This window comes from Euprymna scolopes, chromosome 1 (genome assembly GCF_053919585.1).
Source record: "Euprymna scolopes isolate OS-2025 chromosome 1, ASM5391958v1, whole genome shotgun sequence".
NCBI lineage: Eukaryota > Metazoa > Mollusca > Cephalopoda > Sepiida > Sepiolidae > Euprymna > Euprymna scolopes.
This window is the reverse complement of record NC_136482.1, coordinates 42,919,741-42,939,222: the sequence shown is the minus strand read 5'-3', so window position 1 is coordinate 42,939,222 and position 19,482 is coordinate 42,919,741.

Below are 19,482 nucleotides of genomic sequence, written 5' to 3'. Positions count from 1 at the left end.
GACTGTTAGTGTTTAGGAGAGGATTAACTTACAGAATACAGTAGAATTAATTTTTAGAATTTATAGTCAAGAATAGTTTAGTTATAGAAAAAAACATTTTTTTTTCTTTTTTATTTATTTTACATGCAAATCAGACAATGACAGTCGTCTTGGAGGAAAATAATATATTGAATATACGTAGCACGCAAGGGATGGGGGTTCGTACCGTAATGAGAAACTATTAGTACATGGCGCGTCGGAATTCGTAGTTAAAGACAGTCAATTATGTCAGGCACAAATCATTTGTACATATTTAGAAAGTCTTAGTGACGTATCTTAGATCAATGTATAGTTCAGGTACAGATATGATTGAACGTAAGGCAAACTATATTCCGTAGTTGTTATAGATAGCAAGGAAGCCACATTTACAGTATAAGCGAGGTTATAATAATTGTAGATATTAAGTATTTTACTTTAATAAAGTCGACTCTTCTTCTAATGTAGGAAAAAATACGTCCAGGTTTCTGAAACTTCTGGGATTTGCTTTGCATAGGCTTTTTTCTTTTCGTTAGTTTACTTGGACTATAAGAGTGAAACAGTGCCTATAACGAGGGTGGGTAACAAATTTCAGCTTTAGTCAGGATAAGGTTTGCAAAAATAAAAGACAAATAAAGAGGATACACAAATACAAATAAAACAAAACCAAAGAAAAACAGAAATAAACGAGCATGTATACATTTCTTAGAAGTAAGATATTACTTAACGTTTGTTTAGGCACCTTGGACGCCAGCCCGTTTGGCATGACCAAAAGAGAATTTGGCCATATTTTTAGAGGTGGAGGGATACTTTATGTTACCCGGATATTGTGTGCACGTGTATCATCTATTTATAGAAAATATTCTTCGTTATTAATTTTATTTACTTTTTTTTCTTTTCTTTTTGATAAAGTCGTATCTTCTCTTTCGGCTATGCCAGGCGGGCTGGTGTCCAGAATGCCTAAACCACTGAGCCAACTGTATTTTACTAAGATATTCGTCTATTTTTCATCCCATAAATAAGGACTCTCACACCTTTTTTATAAAAGCGAAACACTAAAAAAAAAAAAGAATAATACGATGAATTTTTGTTAATGTAACTTACTTTACAACATTAATCATACAAAATGTAGTCTTTACTCTATCATTTCTATTTTAATATTATAAGATTTGACCATAAAATTAACGAACCAACGTTATATGCATTAGATGTAAACATTTTTTAAACATCTGCAACAAATTCTTTTTACATTTCCCACGTTTTTTATTTAATTAAAAAGTAAATGCTACGGTATGGTTTTTAAAAAGTTATCTTTAACCGTAAAAATACACGTAATCAAACTCTTAAATAAAAAACGATCAATTTTTAAAAGCTGCGATGATTTCATTACTGTAACAAAGCTTAAAGCATAAATAATATCAGCATGTACAGTCCAGCATTGCATAAAATCAAAATGCGACGATAGTGGTAGAGGAGTTGTAATTGTTCTTAAACAAAAATGCGATTTATTTAGGGAGCGGTATAAATATATATATATGTTTTTTTTTATATAATCATCCACTGACATGTGTTGCGTCGTCTAAGACTCCTCGGAGTGGCTGAATCTCGATAGATTCAGCCAGTCTGGTGAGTTGTAGACGACGAAGCACGTGTCAATGGATAATTATAATTTAAAAAACAATATATATATATATATATATATATATATATATATATATATATATATATATATATATATATATATAACCATACACTAACAGGGAGACCCGGCGGAATTGGATGAGAATCAAAGAATGTACCACACTCCGATATATTTCTTTTTTGTCATTGAAATCGGTGTAATCACAATTTTCTTTCAAATCGATTAATTACTAGTTCTAGTTTCAGCGGTGCACATTGAAGAGTCTTCACTTACCTTCCTCCAGTGACTTTGTTCGGAGTACATTATTGTTTACATTGGATTGTAGAGAAACTACTGATGATTTTAATTGATGTTTAAAATGCAAATTCTATGAACAATACTTTTAGGAAGCTTTGCCCCTCATATCAAATACACTTTTGTTGATTTAATATGCCATACTTTTCTGGTTGTGTAGTAATAACATTTCTCAGACACACTTGTTATGTAAAACTGTATGCGATTTTATATCAGGACAAAATGCACCTTTCTTCTTTCTTCGGATTTTTTCCCAATTTTCGATTCTTATCGAAAGCGAACCGATACAAAACCTATTTAAAAACAGTGCGAGGCACATGAGAAACAAGCGTTTTAAATTTTAAAACTATCTGCCTCTATTGTTAAAACACTCCTAGGGAAGAAACTCACACAGATACACACAGTGACAAATTTCCTTTTATATAATATTAGATAAATAAGTACATAAAAAGGAGACACTCACACTCACACGCACACAAGTATATATATATATATATATATATATATATATATATATATGTGTGTGTGTGTGTGTGTGTGTGTGTATATATGTATATATATATGCATGTATATATAAACATATATATATATATGTATTGCTGTGTTATGATTTAAGTAATAGTTTCCGTTTATGTTACACTGTTGTTGTGTTTTTAACGATGTTTTATTTAATGGTAATCATAATCTTTAAATAAATCAAATGGAAATCTCGTATTTGTTGATATTTAAGCAGCTTTTACTTATTTACTTATTTAATAATGGTATACGGAAGTTTACTTGGGCATAATAAGCTCTTAGCGCCGTTGTAGATCATTAGTTAACGAATATTTCCGTCTACGTTTTGTGTTGTCACATTATTATCACTGTTCTTGAGTTTTGCTCAGTTTTGGCAATTATTATAATGGTTTTCCTTAGAAAAACATGCGACTACACTTTGGCACTGTACTTATTTTAGACTATATTTATATTAAAACACCTGAAGCTATGCAGTCTGCACTTAGGTATATACGTTAATTATATTACCTGTCTATCTAATAATCTTTCTTTCTCACTCTGTTTCGCTCTTTGTTTTTATCTCTCTCCCCCTCTCTCTCTCTCTCTCTCTCTCTCTATATATATATATATATATATATATATATATATATATATATATATATATATATACACACACAGTGTCACGCAAGAATATTAGATACATTACATTTTTCTTCACAACTTTAATTATGGTTCAAGATTTTACCTGGAATTTTGTCAGTATATTCCTATTAATATTCAAAATTATATTAAGAGTAGTAATTACAAAATCAAATTTTAGAAAGTTTATATTTAAGGAAAATATGCGTGGCATTGTACATATATTTTCCTAGGTTTCAGATTACCACATCACGGCTAAAACGAAAATAAACCGATGGACACAAGCGCAATCCAATTTATTTACGCCAATTTCAATTTAAGCTTACATAGAATGGCATTTCCATTGTCCTTAGATTTTAAGTTGACTGTAATTACTCAGTTATATAATTTTGCAGGAAAAAACAGGAATACCATGGGCCATCTACCGTCACCCTATCGGATGCCCACATTGGAAAATGAACGAAAAGGTCAATATTGCAAACATGTTGCTGATAATACTTATTTAATTGATATATACAATTTTGAGTTTAGGCATCAATGTAGTCAAAATGACAACAGAATATAAAATTTTAGCGTCTATTATACATTTCAGATCATGTTGAGTACCAGATGAAATAACATATATAATCGGAAAAACGAGCATGCATTATATCGATGTAGAAGCTATTCGCATTTATTTTGACGTGCACAGATACACAACCAGACGCACACACACACATATATATATATATATATATATATATATATATATATATATATATATATATATATATATATATATATATATTCATCATGGTATGCTACGAAATCACCAAAAAGCGTTTCAGCTTTCGATTTTAGCATTTTGTCAAATTTAACGACTTTTAAAAAATATTTGAAAAATAACCAAATATTGTGTTTGTAAGCAGTTAACTCATGTTATAGTGCCAGAGCTAGTCGACTTACAGAGATAGGAAAGGGAATTTTGGAGGGGTTAATGCAGGATATGTCGCCTTCTTGCCACCTCTTATTATACGTACAGTAAGAAAATACTTGTAATGCGTTGCCTCTAAAATCAATGAATTGAGGATGAAAACCTCGCATTGTTTGTTTCATTTTCAATATTTTCTTTCTATTGGTTGGTTTGGTTTTGGTGCATTGATCCATTTTTCTTGCGTTATTTACCTGTTTGTTGAATTTTGCTAATGCGGGCTACAGTCTTAGTCTACCAAACAGGTGTCGCATATCATCTATTGAAGATGAGCATGCCCATCATGATCAAAGTCAGGGCTTTGGTTTTGTAGTTCGGTTTTATCTTTGTATCGTTTTACATTTCAAGGTTTTGTATTTATTATCTTTTCAGAATAAAAATTATTCTCTGTAGCACAACGAAAAAAAAGGAAAGAACGTAATTAAAAAAAAAAACAAGACAGCAAAGTGACACAATAACACGCAACAAGTCTTCACGGATTCTTCTACAGCTACCAAAGTAAACTCGTCAATATTAAAACTAGAGCGATGGCTCAGTAATCTCAGAATTTGATTCCCTTTAATCATCTAATGGTGGTTGCGCCGCTAACTGTAATTGTTGTAACGGTTCGAGGTACGCCATTAACCTGCAATCAGTGCTGCTTACTTCAGTGACGTCATCAGTACACTTGCCGTACACTTGCCGCAGGGTATTTGATTCAAAGGACAACCCTCTGTCTTAAACTTCTATGTGGTCACTTCCAGTTCGGGTAGCGGGCTGGTTTCAATGCTCTTCTCCCGGACATGATATCTATGCCTCGAGAGAAACGTCATCGTTTTAGGTGGGCATTGTACAAGTAGACGTGCTTTCCTTCTTTTTCCTTGGATTTTTTCTCTGATTTCATTTCCGTTTCTAAGGATATTGAAACAACACATGCACGTCCAAATATCCACAAAATACTTGACATCCTTACTAGTAGATGCAGTGCTATTATCGATCAGTATCTATAGTAGTTGCTCTCGCTAGATGAAGACACTGTCTAACTGTCAGATAAAGGCGATGTCATCTTGCTGAAGGAGTAACCGCCATATTGCAAACCTTGATGAGTCGTAATCAATAACGCTCAAAATATTCTCGCCGTTTTGGCGGGCTATATCGATCGCCAGTATATTCCAGCTGTCTTTTTTGCACAATCTCCCCCGTGTAAGCTATCATGTGCTGACTGACAGTTTTCAAAGGCAAAATTTCATGGACTCTGAAGACACTTACGAGTCAATCTATCTGACGAAGTACAGAGTGCTGTAACAACTACAATGGACATTAGTTAACTTGTCTTGGTTTAGTCGAGCTCCCCTCACTGTTAGCTCTCAACCGCCGCCCTCCTTCCTGTAATATATTCAGCCACTTGCGTCGTATTCTGGTGAAGTAATTTGCGTTGTTCTGACAAGACTGTACGAGCTTCATATTTATGGGCAAATCATAGTCCTACCTCTAATGGTTTCAGACTTCCTAGCCGTCCTCTGACCAGCATTTCTCTAGCCGTCCTTCTATTCACCCGTGCCTTCCCTGTCAGTTGTAGGAAGCTTCCCGGTACATGAACGCCGAATCAGAGACTAATGTTAATGTCGTCGCCTCCTAGTGTAGATAGAAGTTGCTTAACCCCCTAAGCGCCACATCGACTTTGGCTAAATTCACATTGCTGGCATTGTTGATCGGACACATCCAACACGGGTCTTCGATTATATTTCCGCATGCCACGAATGGTACTCTTGTGGGTACGGAACTCGCATCTACCTAGACTGTAATGTAGCTTTCGCTCATGCATCGGTCTATTACTACAGTTTCCAATTCTCGTATCATGCTCATCATCCCCGCTAATATGTGTCAAAAAGTGTTGTCTTCGACTTTGCTGTCCACTTCCTTGGTTGATTAGGTCACCAAGCGGTTGTCGAACGGGACTGCAACAATGAGCAATCCACACACAAGAAAATAACTTACAAGTTCCCACACAGAGAAAACACGCACCGACTAGTAAGCACATTAATGATTCCAGGAATTGAATTACCATCGTAGAGTTCCTCGTTTTATCCTAACCAGCCAGTCAAGAACGTTGGCTCCAACTTTTAGTCGCATCGAATCCTTGCAAGTTAAATCGAAACTCGAAAATGCTGTCGCAAATGCAACGCAGATACCACAGATTCATTGATAAAAATGTCATCGACATATGTAAGCACAGCAGGGCCGACTGTGTGGTCTTGTGATATGATGAAGTTTATAACAGATTTTATAGAGCCAACATTCTAGGCACGTGTGAGAAAAGCGCTGGACTTTGTTAAAGTACTGTTTGAAATCACTTTTGACGTGGATGTAAAGATATGCATTCCGTAAATCCAGCTTAGCTCTTGGACACATACTTCGTCGTTGGCAGCCAACGCATACACAAAGCCATTTAATTCACAATCATCTTCCACCGAATATACCTTCTGCTTTTACTTTGGCACTATCACCATTAAATCAATCAAGTTGCGGTGTAGCTCTAGTCTCCCCTGGGGTATGGAATCAACTAGCCATTTATGATCTAAATGTTCAGTTCATTCTCTACTCGTCACTGAGTTTATTAGAAACCTTGTACATTTCAACTTTATCGTTCAGGTTAATTGGCAAGTGCTTTTGAGCCAATATCCAGCTGGCATTCCACATTTTTAATGAATATCAGAGGAGATGTAGAAATCGGCTTCATAATACACAAAGCCGCAAACACCCTTCTTCTTTCAATAATTTGAAGGTCTTGGGGTGGCGAAAATCCTTTGTCGATTCCAAACAGCAGGTTGTAACCGAGAAGCTTTCCGCGAGCTACCATAATCTTCACTTCAGCCTGAGCACCACCATCTGTGATGATCGACACAATTCGAACTAAACAACAAGGTTAGAATACTCGAACAATCGGCCAACTTTTTATTTGTTGACCGCTCTACGTCTGGCATCGCTCAGCACTAACAATTAACTGAAAATCATCCGTGTCGATGAGCGCCGAGCACTTTATGTCGACTACAGGCAACAAATAATCTATTGACTGACATGCATCAAGGATAGTAGGGTGTCCCTGTACTTGTATTATGACCAATTTTCTCTATGTAGTCTAGCTTGTTTTATTGATAACAGCGGATTTTTCCTGGTACTTTTTGGCCATGTTTATCCCCTGTATTGCACTTACTTGTTCAGTCTATGAGGCAATATTTGAGTAAACCGCATATGCAGCATCGTGGGGACTCTGTTGGTGATTCAGGTTCTTTTAAGTCCGCTTCAAAAATATTTAGGGATATATGTAATAATTCGTACAGTCCAAGCTAATTAAGCTTTGGATACGCTCGCAGTAGCCGAGTGGTCTCATTAGCAGGCTTGCCAAACATGTTCATTGTGGTAGATGGTCGTTGGCCCCCTAGAACGTTACAGTACGTCCACCGTTTCACCCGTTTCGACCCTTCGTTTAGCAAATTGTTTCCAAACAATTATAGTGTCTATATCATAGGCTGCATTAGTACCTCTCTCAAGTCCATGCCATCTCTGTGTTGATGATGCACAGCGTAGGCTACATTTTATGAGCCTTAGTTTAATTTCATTTGCTAGTTCTTCTATTACTGACAACCTCACAACGCATTAGGCCTTTACAAACGATCCGACAACAAGCAAGCCACTGGAGGAGCATTCACATTTAGGAATTCATATGAAGTTTAATTTGCCCATAACACCGAAATAACTTCAAACACAAAAAAAAGAGACTAAAGAAAAATAATTTAAAAAGGCAAATCAGCGAAGTAACTGTGTAATACGCAACAACAGTCTCCACTGATTCTTTTACACTATTAAAATTCTCGTCATGGTCCTTCTGCGTTATTTTAATGACCTTTTGATGCAGTGGACCGGCAAAGTATTTCATTCACTCTGCGAGACTACTTATTTATAAAAGCTGTAGGCGCCTCCATTTTTATCATTTATTTTCTACCCACGAGGGTTTTACTCTACATGACACCCACTTGCGCTTTCGCTTTAATGGTAAGCCACAATTTTCATTACGTTTTCCATGCCATTCTTCTACAAAATAACGTATTTCTTTAACTTAGTCGATTAACGTGTACTAGAAACAATAGTATATAAAAGGGGAGGCATTCTCCCTTGTTTTTTTTCTGTTCCTATAATTCCCATCATATAAGAATATGTATATATTTAAAATCTAAATAACACACAATGAAATGAAGAGAATGTCCGCCAATATTTAATAATTTCGAAACATACAAAATCTCGCTTGTCGACGTATGTATTATGTTTTAATTTCCTTGCTTATTAGATACTTGGGAATTGAAAAACAGTAACAAGTAACTGAATTATTTTATAAAATTAGATGTAGTCTTTCCTTCAATGCGCAGAATAATCTAATGGCACTTTTCTTTTATATTTATCATTTTTCCTGTATGTTAGTTTTTTTGAATAGCATTTTGTCTTAGTTTTTCTGTTATTTTTTGTTTTGTGCCAACATTTTTCTCAATTAACATCCTAATTAGCTTTCACAATAAGTTGCTGGTGTACTTGCTGATTTCTAATTACAGCGAATTCAAAGCAGTTAACAATTAGAGAAATTCTATATAAACTACTTTACACTCTATGAGACCGTTTCTCGATGAAAACCTAATAGAAGACTCTGCATTTTTTTGTACTCGAAATCAATTTTCGCGTTGTCCTTATCAGTGATTGCTTACTGACAATAAGACGGGAATTTGCATAGAATCTAAATTATAACAAGTCTCCTAAGATAACATCCGGCAACAATCGATGGTTTTCCCAGGGAATTGAGTCACAGCAAGTTTTACTAAATAATTATCGACATTTTTCTTTAGTGTTCTAATTTTTCCAAACTTCGGTATACCCCAAAAAAGACTTCTTACCGCTTAGATTGTACTATTCTACATTAGGTGCCCCTGTCAGTGCGGCATTAGAATACGCCGACTGTCCCGCTGCAGAGGGTAAAAGTCCCTCAATGGGGGTCCTGGATATGACCTTAAACTATATCCAGTGGTGAGGCCCCAACTTGCGGGCATTGGGGAGTGTGGAACCACCCTTAAATTACCATTGCTCCCAGACCCACTCTGATCCGGAGTGGTAGTACCTGTTAGGGTCCCAACTATAGGTTAGATAGAAACCGACTTGAAAACAACAAAAATATTTTATTAAAAGAAATTTCTTCCAAATCACTGGATTCGGCATTAAATAACATGAAAAGGGGTGATATGCCGTAAAACAAAAACAACCAAGCAAGCAAAATCTACATTTAGCTAACAAAGGGTTATTGTGAGTTAATTAGGAAGACGTTAGTTCACATTATATTTACACTTCTGTTCAGTCAGATAATACAGGAACAAGTAGACAAATCCCAAAGCTTAACAGTTCGAGTTACGAAACTATAACAGTAGAATATTTTCCGTCTTATAAGAACCTCAGAAGTAAATTAAGTAGGGCTTGATTCTTGTGAGCACTCGGTACGTTTAAGGGGAAGAAATGTTGTGTTTATCAGAGTCCGTTCTATTACAGTACTTGTAAAAAAGCTACAGTAATGCAACATTAAAGCAATGCGACACCCATGTGTTATGATTTATTAACACATCTATTGCCCTCTTTTCCACAAATATCCTGAGATTAACAAACAAGGACTTACTAGCCCGATGTATCCTCCGTTCTGGATACGTCATTGCTAATTCAAGTGGGTTAATTTCGTGGGTCATAAAAGACGAGTAGTTATGAACCAATCTCTGAGTTCATCCTGTTCCTCAACTCTGACACAGTTTAAATGAAACAACTAATTGCTTTTGTCGCAAGATATCCTGGGATCATTTCCGTCATTTTTCGCCGAAAAAGTAATGCAGAAAAAGGCATCACCTTACTCCACCAATTTTGTTGCAGTTGCTATAGAACAATCATTTATTTCAAAGGAAAACAAATGTTTTAGGGAATTGACTTGTTTGCAATTATCATTTAATGCGTAAGTTGAGCGAACCTTGGTATCACTTCCGCGGATTCGATAAGATGCCAGTACTCCAGAAAAGTTTGGACTTATTAAGCGTTTTGATCAAGACAATTTTTCTAGCAGACACTTCCTATGCACAGACGAGTAACATGTTTATCTCTCTCTTAAGGAAAGCAAGTAATCAGTATGAGAAGAATTTCTGAATACTTCAGCATATTTATCTGTTAAGTAAAAAGGTTACAATAACTCAACTATGTTAGGTGGATCTGGACCCAGTGTCAAATTCGTAATTATGTATCATCAAACGTGTATTGTATCCTGGTTGAAAAATAGGTAGGGGTTAAAATATTCAGTTCCCCAACAGATGTTGTGATTATTAACAGCTAATTGAACACCAGAAAGAATTGTAAAAAGATCAAAACAACCGACCTTTTCATTACTATAAGCTGTTTTAAGCATTGTTTAAAAGTTTGGATTTTCTTTTTCAACCCACCTATATGCCTAGCATAATGGAGGAAGACGGTGACATGATTAATTGATGTTTATCAAAATTTATATTTAAATCCATTGGAAACAAATACGCTTAACAAGATTTTCTAGCTATTAAGAAAGTTAGCGTTGTCTGAATAAACATATATAGGCATACCAAACAGATTAGGAAACGTAATAAAGTGTCGACTTTCCATGCCTTGCAATAATTGTAAGTGGACAGTAAATAACAAAGTATAAACTTTAGTATCTTCATCATCATTCTTCTCTCCAAAATTACCTGGAAAATCAGCAACCACTTGTTAAAATGTACGAACAAGATTTGCTCTATAAACAGGCAATTGGGATTCCGAGAATTTCTGATAAGGCAAGGAATTCATTTTGTTACATATGATACAATGACGAAAAGCACCTTTAACCGATTGCATCGCTTGAAGAATCAAAAAATCAATTATCCTCAGTTTGGATAATGTTGATCCTAGAAAGCAACACACCAACTGTTGCAATATTTTTTACTCATAGTTGGCTATAGTCCCTCATAGTTTGGAAATTCAATTTATAAATGCTGCTGTTATGAACTGACGAATCAAATTAATTCACATTCTGCTACCAACCAATCAGAAATCAGAATTGCTCTATAAAAATTAAACCTATTGAACAAACTTGCATATTTTTTATGTGTAAACATGAGAAGGATCTTTTGCTCTTTGTCTTCAAAATTATAAAGTCCGAAACTAGTATAGAACGATTGTCTACTGATAATTTGTCATCCCCAGTACTTTTGTAGAATAAATACACGTTAGACACTCTGCGTAAACAAAACATGGCTTAAAACTCAATAGGGTATGTGAAACCTTACTTCGATGGATCAGATTCGAAATTCGAATCATGGCGAGTTAAATTTTACGATATTTATGAATCTAAAAGTAAAACAATGTAATTCAGGCACCACCTGAAGAAAACTACCTCGATATTATGAAAAAAAAACGCAACTGTCTTAGGGGAATTAATACAGTTCTAAGATTACCGAAGCCTATAACTGGTAACTGTAACATGTAAGCGGAGAAGCCCTGGACAATAGCTCTTAAGCTTTGCCATTATTTATGGAAATGGAAACCCCTAAATTAGATCTTTATATAATGAACTGGCATCTCTAAAATGTATGGAAGCAGATATGATTACATATTACATTATAAGAACCGAAACAACAGCAAATTCATTAAAAATGTCTGGCGAATTTATAAGCGGCAGTCTGTTAATCTGTTAATGGTAATTAAAATTTTACCGAGTGATTGCACACCATTTACCACCGTGATAACCCAGAAAGAAAAACACATGGCCTTACTCAATTCAGGGGTGGCGCTCAGTAGTTACGATGAAACGTAGAATATGATCACGGGAAAGAACGAATCTACAAATATAATGAAATATAAAAATGTCTACAAAATCACCGAATGTAAATTTTACCTTTACCTTAATTAAAACCGCAGCTTTTCAAAAAACAAGTTTTCTCCTATGAAAAGTACGAACATTTTTGCTACAATCGTGGGCGACCTAATCACAATAGTGCCCAATGTGGATACCAGAATTCTAAAGGAGACTCAATAAAAATGTGAAAAGTTTCTTTAGAGAACATACATTTTCATGTACGTTTGACGCTTCACCAAACAGTAACATCATTCTAGTTGACTGTTGTGCAACGGCGCATGTAATTAGGAAGGAATCCGATTTTATCAATTTTGATCCCAACGTTAAATCTAAGAGTGACTTTGTAGAGCTGGCTGACGGCAGTTGAATAAACGATATCATTTGGAAGAGAGGTGACACTAACATTTCGCTAAGGAACAATAAAGATTAACTTTGTGTTTTTTTTTCTCAAGAACGTTATTCTTATCCCTAAATGTAAAAAAAAAATATATATATTTTCTATATAAATATTGTACAGGCCGCCAGTAAACAAGATTTAAAAAATATATAAACTTATACCTCAATAAATCAAACTGGTGTGCCCGAATGGCACTGTATTCGGCATAAATAAATGAAAGTTTATATTACTTAAAAATTATATTCCCATCAAAAATGCCTGCCATGATTTACAGACATGACATAAAATTCTTGAGCTCTGCAGTATTAATGTGCCGGATGTGGTTGAAGTAATAAAAATAAAAAAAAGCTTCAAATAACTTTACAAACTGCGAATGTTGTACACATGAAAAAATGACAAATTATCTAAATAAGATACACGGCAAGAAGGCGACGAAAATCCTATCACTAGTATATTGTGACTTGAGCGGTCCAATGGAATGCATCCGGAGAGAAAATCTCACGTATGCATTACATTTTGTAGACGATTATACCAGTTTAATAATGGTTTATTTATTAATGAAGAAATCTGATACCTTGCTAGTAACCAGAAAATAATCACCTGACATGGTCTTCTACGGTGCAGCAAAACGTATTCGCTCTGTACAGAATTAACTAATAAAGATTTTGAACATTTATTATTATCCATCGTACCAAATATGAAAAATCGGCCTCTAATTCACCAAAACGGAACTGGGAAAAGAACATTGCGGACACTTTTTGAAATGACAATATGCCTATTAATTGAATAAAGGCTCCAACAAAATCTCTCGACGTACGCATATATATGCAATCGATGCTTGAACAAACGACTATCTAAAACACCATATGACGTTTCTAAGATAGAAAATCAAATTTAAGCACAATGCAAATATTTGGTTACATATACAGGTAAAAAGAGCGAATTAAATATTAAAACCGATTGCAGTATATTTCCTGGGTACGATACAAACAGCCAGCCTTTTGCAGAGAAAAATAAAATAAAAACAATCCGGTGTGTAAAACTCACAGACACGTTTAATTTCAAAAACGAAAATCAACCATATGAAGAGGATGGGATAATATTTCCTCAAATCAATATAATAGACGAAAACAAAGAAGTCGCCGTTTACGGGAAGAAGATTATTTATAATGATGACAGCGATGATGCGTATCTTAAAGTCGAACGTTTCCCCAAAAGTAATAAAAGGCGACCCGATTTTTTTGTGATCGACAGTTTGAAAGATTATCAAATCGAATATTCCTATTCCATGGAAAATACGCCAAAAATCTTAAACCCTGCAATTAATTCAGAACATTGTGATCAATGGAAAATAGCAATGAAAATGAAATAGATGTTTTTACTGAAAAAAATACCTATTTGATAGTAACATTTCCCAAAGGATAAACATATCATTTCTACAAGATGCGTCTACACAAAGACTACATCATCAGGCGTTGAACAGTACACACCTAGATTTGTTTCCACACGATACTCTCAGCTTTACGGTATAGGAGATTTTCTTCGTGTTAACCGACTTCAAACCTAACGAAAGATGGATTCAAGATGTAAAATATAAATTGCGTGTTGCCGCTTTACAAATCACTCTACGGTCTAAAGCAAAGCGCTCACTGTTGAAATACAGTATTTCATGAAAATTACATTAAACAATGCCCAGCTTATACCTGTTTGTACACCAAAAACTAAGACAATGACCTATTGATTTTTAATTTCCTTGGTAAGTGACGTTTTAATCCAATTAAATTGTGGCATAATGTTCACCGATATTTAGAAAATATTAAATAAAATAAATTCCAAACGAATGATATTGGCAAAATATCATTATTTTGGGTATAACATTTACTCATGTAAAAGGAATTATTAAAATGAATCAATCGCTGTACATTGACAGAATCCTATCGATATATGGAATGAGCTATGAATAACAATATAGACACAGAAGCTTAAATAATCGACGACAAATTATACCGGGAAATTATCAGAAAATTTATCTTTTAATGACGGCTATGATACCCAACATAATGAAACTAACACAAAAGTTATCAGGACCGGTAATCTAGGATTTAAACGGAGCTAAACAAGCCATTAGTAATTAAAGAAAAATTAAGCGTAACAATTTAGCATTTAGAAAATCAACAAGACCCCTTTAAATTAAAAGCACTTTTACATTCATATTAGGGAAAAGATGAAGATCGAAAAATATCTGGATATTGTTTTACACTATTAAGAAACGGACCTATTTTTCATGGAAATTTCAAAGCAACATATTGTATCTCTCCCTACGTGTCAGGCAGAATTTATTGCGCTCACAAATACTACGCAAGAAGCACTTTATCTCAACTATGTCATAAATACTGTTTTAGAACCAGAAATAACTTAAACCTGTGTAGTAATTAATTGTGAAAATCAAGCCAGCAGAGTATTAACACAGAACACAGCAATTCAATGAATATCTAAGCATATAGATATTAAATATCATGTCATCAGAAATGATGTAAAAAGGAATCCGTTATTGTAAATTACATATCATCATAACAAAATATCTTTGATAAATTCACAAACCCACGACAAAATAAAAGTTAAAGCGTTTTGCTTCAAAACGATATATATATATATATATATATATATATATATATATATATATATATATATATATATATATATATATATATATATATATATCCTTAAATAAGGGGGTGGTCACCAACAATGCGCATTTTTTAACATTATTTTATTATTCCGTGTTTTGGTTTTTCATTGAAAATTATGTTTAGATCATTGTAATACTGTTTTTAGATCATTGACATCGTTTTTAACGCGTGTCAGTCGTTCTCTGAAGCCTCTTCTTCAGAAATTATTTAAAATGCTTAGAATATATTTAATATGTTCTGAAGAGGACGTTTCACAAAACATCTGAAACGCGTGAAAAACGATTTCAATGATCTAAAACATTATTACAATGATCTAAACATGTTCAATTTTATATCGGTTGTGTTACAAATTTTTTTGCCAAACATTTAGTATTCTCTGATAGCATACCTAATTAGTATCATGTTCGAACACTATTTCGAAACCTAAATAGAAAGAGCAACATAATTATCATCGATCAGTAAGACAATAATCATAATTTTAAAACCACTTTTCACAATAATCGTTTATACAATAATGGTGCAACAAATGTAATTATTTATCTTTCAGTAAAACGAGTAAAGACTTGTATAATCTGATGCAGTAAAAAGGACACAATAAAAACATTGGGTATTAGTTTTTTTTTTTTATCATATCAGGATTTAATTTAGCTGCAATAAAATTCTATAAACTGGATTTCGCAAAAACAAAAAATATATACATCTCAATTTCGAAAAATAAATGGCAAAAATTATAAATTCTGATTTAGCAAAATAACTGTTAAAAAATTATAAATTCATGTTAAGCAAAATAACTACTTCAGAATAAACTACCGAAACTATTGTCCTAATTGCCAGAAATTATTTGCGATAAACAAACCAATCCTTTCCTGCTGGATGTATTCTACGTTCCGATTTCGTCATTGTTTAACTAAAAGGGGTTAGTTTAGCTAACAATAGAGGTCGGGTATATATCGTTATATCGTTTGTGGATATGTTAGTTTGAGAAAAAGAACCATGGATAAATAGTTTGATAATTAATCAATTGTTCAATTTCCAGTAACTCACATGATAATATTTTAAGGCGTACACCTTCCGTCAACTCTAGAGATGTGATATTTCTTCGTCAATCCCATTGATGATTCAAGAGATTTCTGATTAAGGACAAAACAGAGGACTTATGAATAAGTTGCATTCTTTCCAAAAACTTGTTAGCAACTGATTCGAAGTAAAAATTCTCGCCAAAGAAATTTTTTTATCTTTCGGTGGAAGTTATAATATCAAACACTCAGGAATATTGTTTAATCCGTGTTATTTCTTACAAATAAGAGCTTGGCTTATAATGCTATGTTTTAATATAAGCATTTCCTTGTGCGTTGTCTAAGACAGACGGCTGAGACGGGAAGTGGGATGCAGATTAGTAATGGATTCACAAACTGAAATGCGGCAACAATACTATATGCAGCTCATTTGCGAATTGTACATTTTAACAGATGTAGCGTACTATCTGGTGTAAAAAAAAAAAAAAACTCTTTTTACGCGTTAGTGATTTTCACTATGACACCCCTCTCCTTCCTTAAATCGCGGTAATTTTGTATTGCCAACAGAGGTTGTGCCAACATGTGAAGCAAGATTAGGTGATTTATAAAATGTACGTTATCTGTTATAACTTGTATTAATCTCATCATTATCATTATTATTATTATTATTATTATTGTTATTTTTATTATTATTATTGTTATTGTTATTATTATTATTATTATTATTATTATTATTATAATTATTATTATTATTATTATTTGCTCACATGGAGCTTTCACACAAGTCAACAAACGATCTGATTGGATACCTTTGGTGTTCTCTGGAAGCTGAGCGACAACAAGTCTCTCCAGACGTGCAGCTCTCTCCTCCTCCTCCTTCGATAGGATTTGAAATAAATTTGCATCATCGCAACAGCCGCTTAGCATTGATTTCTCGCTGGCAGTGAACATTGGTTTATACTGGAATTTGAGTGTCACTACACCTCCCCAAGATCCCAGTTCTCTTCGCAATTGTCCAGCGGAGGTTTGGCCAGTGCTCCTTCCTCGGTCTTTCCATCTTCCTTGAACCTTCTCGGCGCTTTGGTATGAATTACTTTTCTACTGGGGGAAGGGTGGTGAAACAATGGAGGGATGCATGATGGGGGTGTAGAGCATGTAGATTTGCAGGTTCGGTGTTCTTCATTGCCTGTAACGCTTCTTCGTTATACTGTCTTGTGTTATTCTCTGCATTCAAGGGTTTTCCTTAATATTTCAGCCGTTTTCCTTATCGTTAGGCGTTGTGTTTTTGCAGCCATTCCTCTGATTCAAATTTCTGACATTATTTTTTCCAGGTTTTTCGGAATTGTTCCTAGTGGTCCTACTATTATCGATACTATTTTGATTTTCTTCATCATACAAATCCCTTTTAGAACTCTGTCTAGATCTGTCTATTTGCTTCGTTTCACCTTTTCTTTCATACTCACACTCTGGTCAGCTGGGACAGCAAAGTCTACGATTTGAAAGGATTTCTCTTTCTTGTTAATTATTACGACATATGGTCTTGTTCCTTGGATGGGTTTGTCCGTCTGTATGTCCATGTCCCATAGGATTTTGTGGTTCTCGTTTCCGAGTGATGTTTTCTGTCTATACTTGTACCATTTATCTGTACGCTCAAAATGCAGCCCTCTCCACTGGGTCATGGCTGTTTTTGTATTCCTTTTGGCCCGTTTGCTGCATTCACTTACTATATGGTTTATCGTTTCGTCTCTTATTCCACAGTCTGCATTTGCTGTTTTCTTGTGTTTTATCGATCCTTGCATTGATATTGTCGGTTCTTTATTATTATTATTATTATTATTATTATTATTATTATTATTATTATTATTATTAGTAGTAGTAGTAGTAGTAGTAGTAGTAGTAGTAGTCGTAGCGGTCGTGAGATTATTCCTAAAAGAAAAAATTTAGTTGAGTAAATAGTTAAGAATTATCAATAAATGTCTTCTTTTGCATAAGGGGAAATGGGGAAGGCTGCCGTCTATAGACTTGATAAACACCAACTTTGTGATTTGCTATGTCAAGGCAAATGCGGTTTAATATTGTACGATATTATTTCTCTCTCTATAATAGCTTTATCATACACATGCATTTTAAGTAATTTATCTACGGGTTTCATTCGAAAGAGGATAATTGTATTATTTCTATTATGTGTATAATTTGGATGTCACAACGTTCAGCCAATGTAATCTTGATCTATAAACTCAAGCAGCACAAATATGCGTAGAGAATTCCAAATAGAAACCATTACAATTTGTTTACGGATGTAACTTACTTTATTGTGTTAACCATAATTGGGTAAAAATTGCATGTAATTGTTTATCCTATCATAAATATCGCTCGCGATACAGATTGAATTTTCAATTATACAGGCATCGTAAGCACTGTTTATTTTTTTATAATTTAAAATATGACACAATAGTCCAAATAATCGAATAATAATCATAGAAATAAGCAATATTCGCCCAACCACGAATTGAAACCCTTTATATATTTCTGCATGCATTAAATCAGGTGATATTGCACCCACTCACTAGTAAATGAAAAACAATATTTGTTCTGATGGAGTAAATATTTTAGAAAAACAACATATATTAAAGAATCCAACCTGACATCATTTTCCATTTATATATTTATATTTTCACATGTTAAGTAGAAAAAGACTGGATATATTCAAAACGTTTCTTATTGAATTTCACAATACTGACAAGGCAAAACAAAACATACAAACATAATTTGATGAATTTCAAAACGATGATGCCCGCTGATATGATACCTGTCAAAATATCATCAAACGAAAACATCTCTATCTGATCCACTTAAAAACTTCTTACAACGAACAAAAAAGAAATCTGTGAATGACATTTTTACATATAAATACAAAATATTTTTTAATGTTGAAGCCAATCGTGTTGGAATATATTTAATAGTAAATTCTCTTAAGTATTTTGGTATATATATACATATATATATATATATATATATATATATATATATATATATTAAGTAATGTGATTGCACTTTTTTTCCCTGTATTTTAATTAAACTAGTAATTTTACTATTACATTAAAATACACTTTGCTCTTTAGACTATTGTTCTAATCTCCTTTAAACTATATATATATATATATATATATATATATATATATATATACATATATATATATATATATATATGTGGGGGGATGCGTGTGTGTGAATATGTGCGTTTGTGTTCGTGTGCTCTATCAGGCAATCAGTCACAACTGGCAAAATAGGTACCTTTTGATTTTCCTATGAACAATTGTACACGTTATTTATATGAATATATATATATATATATATATATATATATATATATATATATATATATATATATATTCAAAGTTATGTTGAAGCA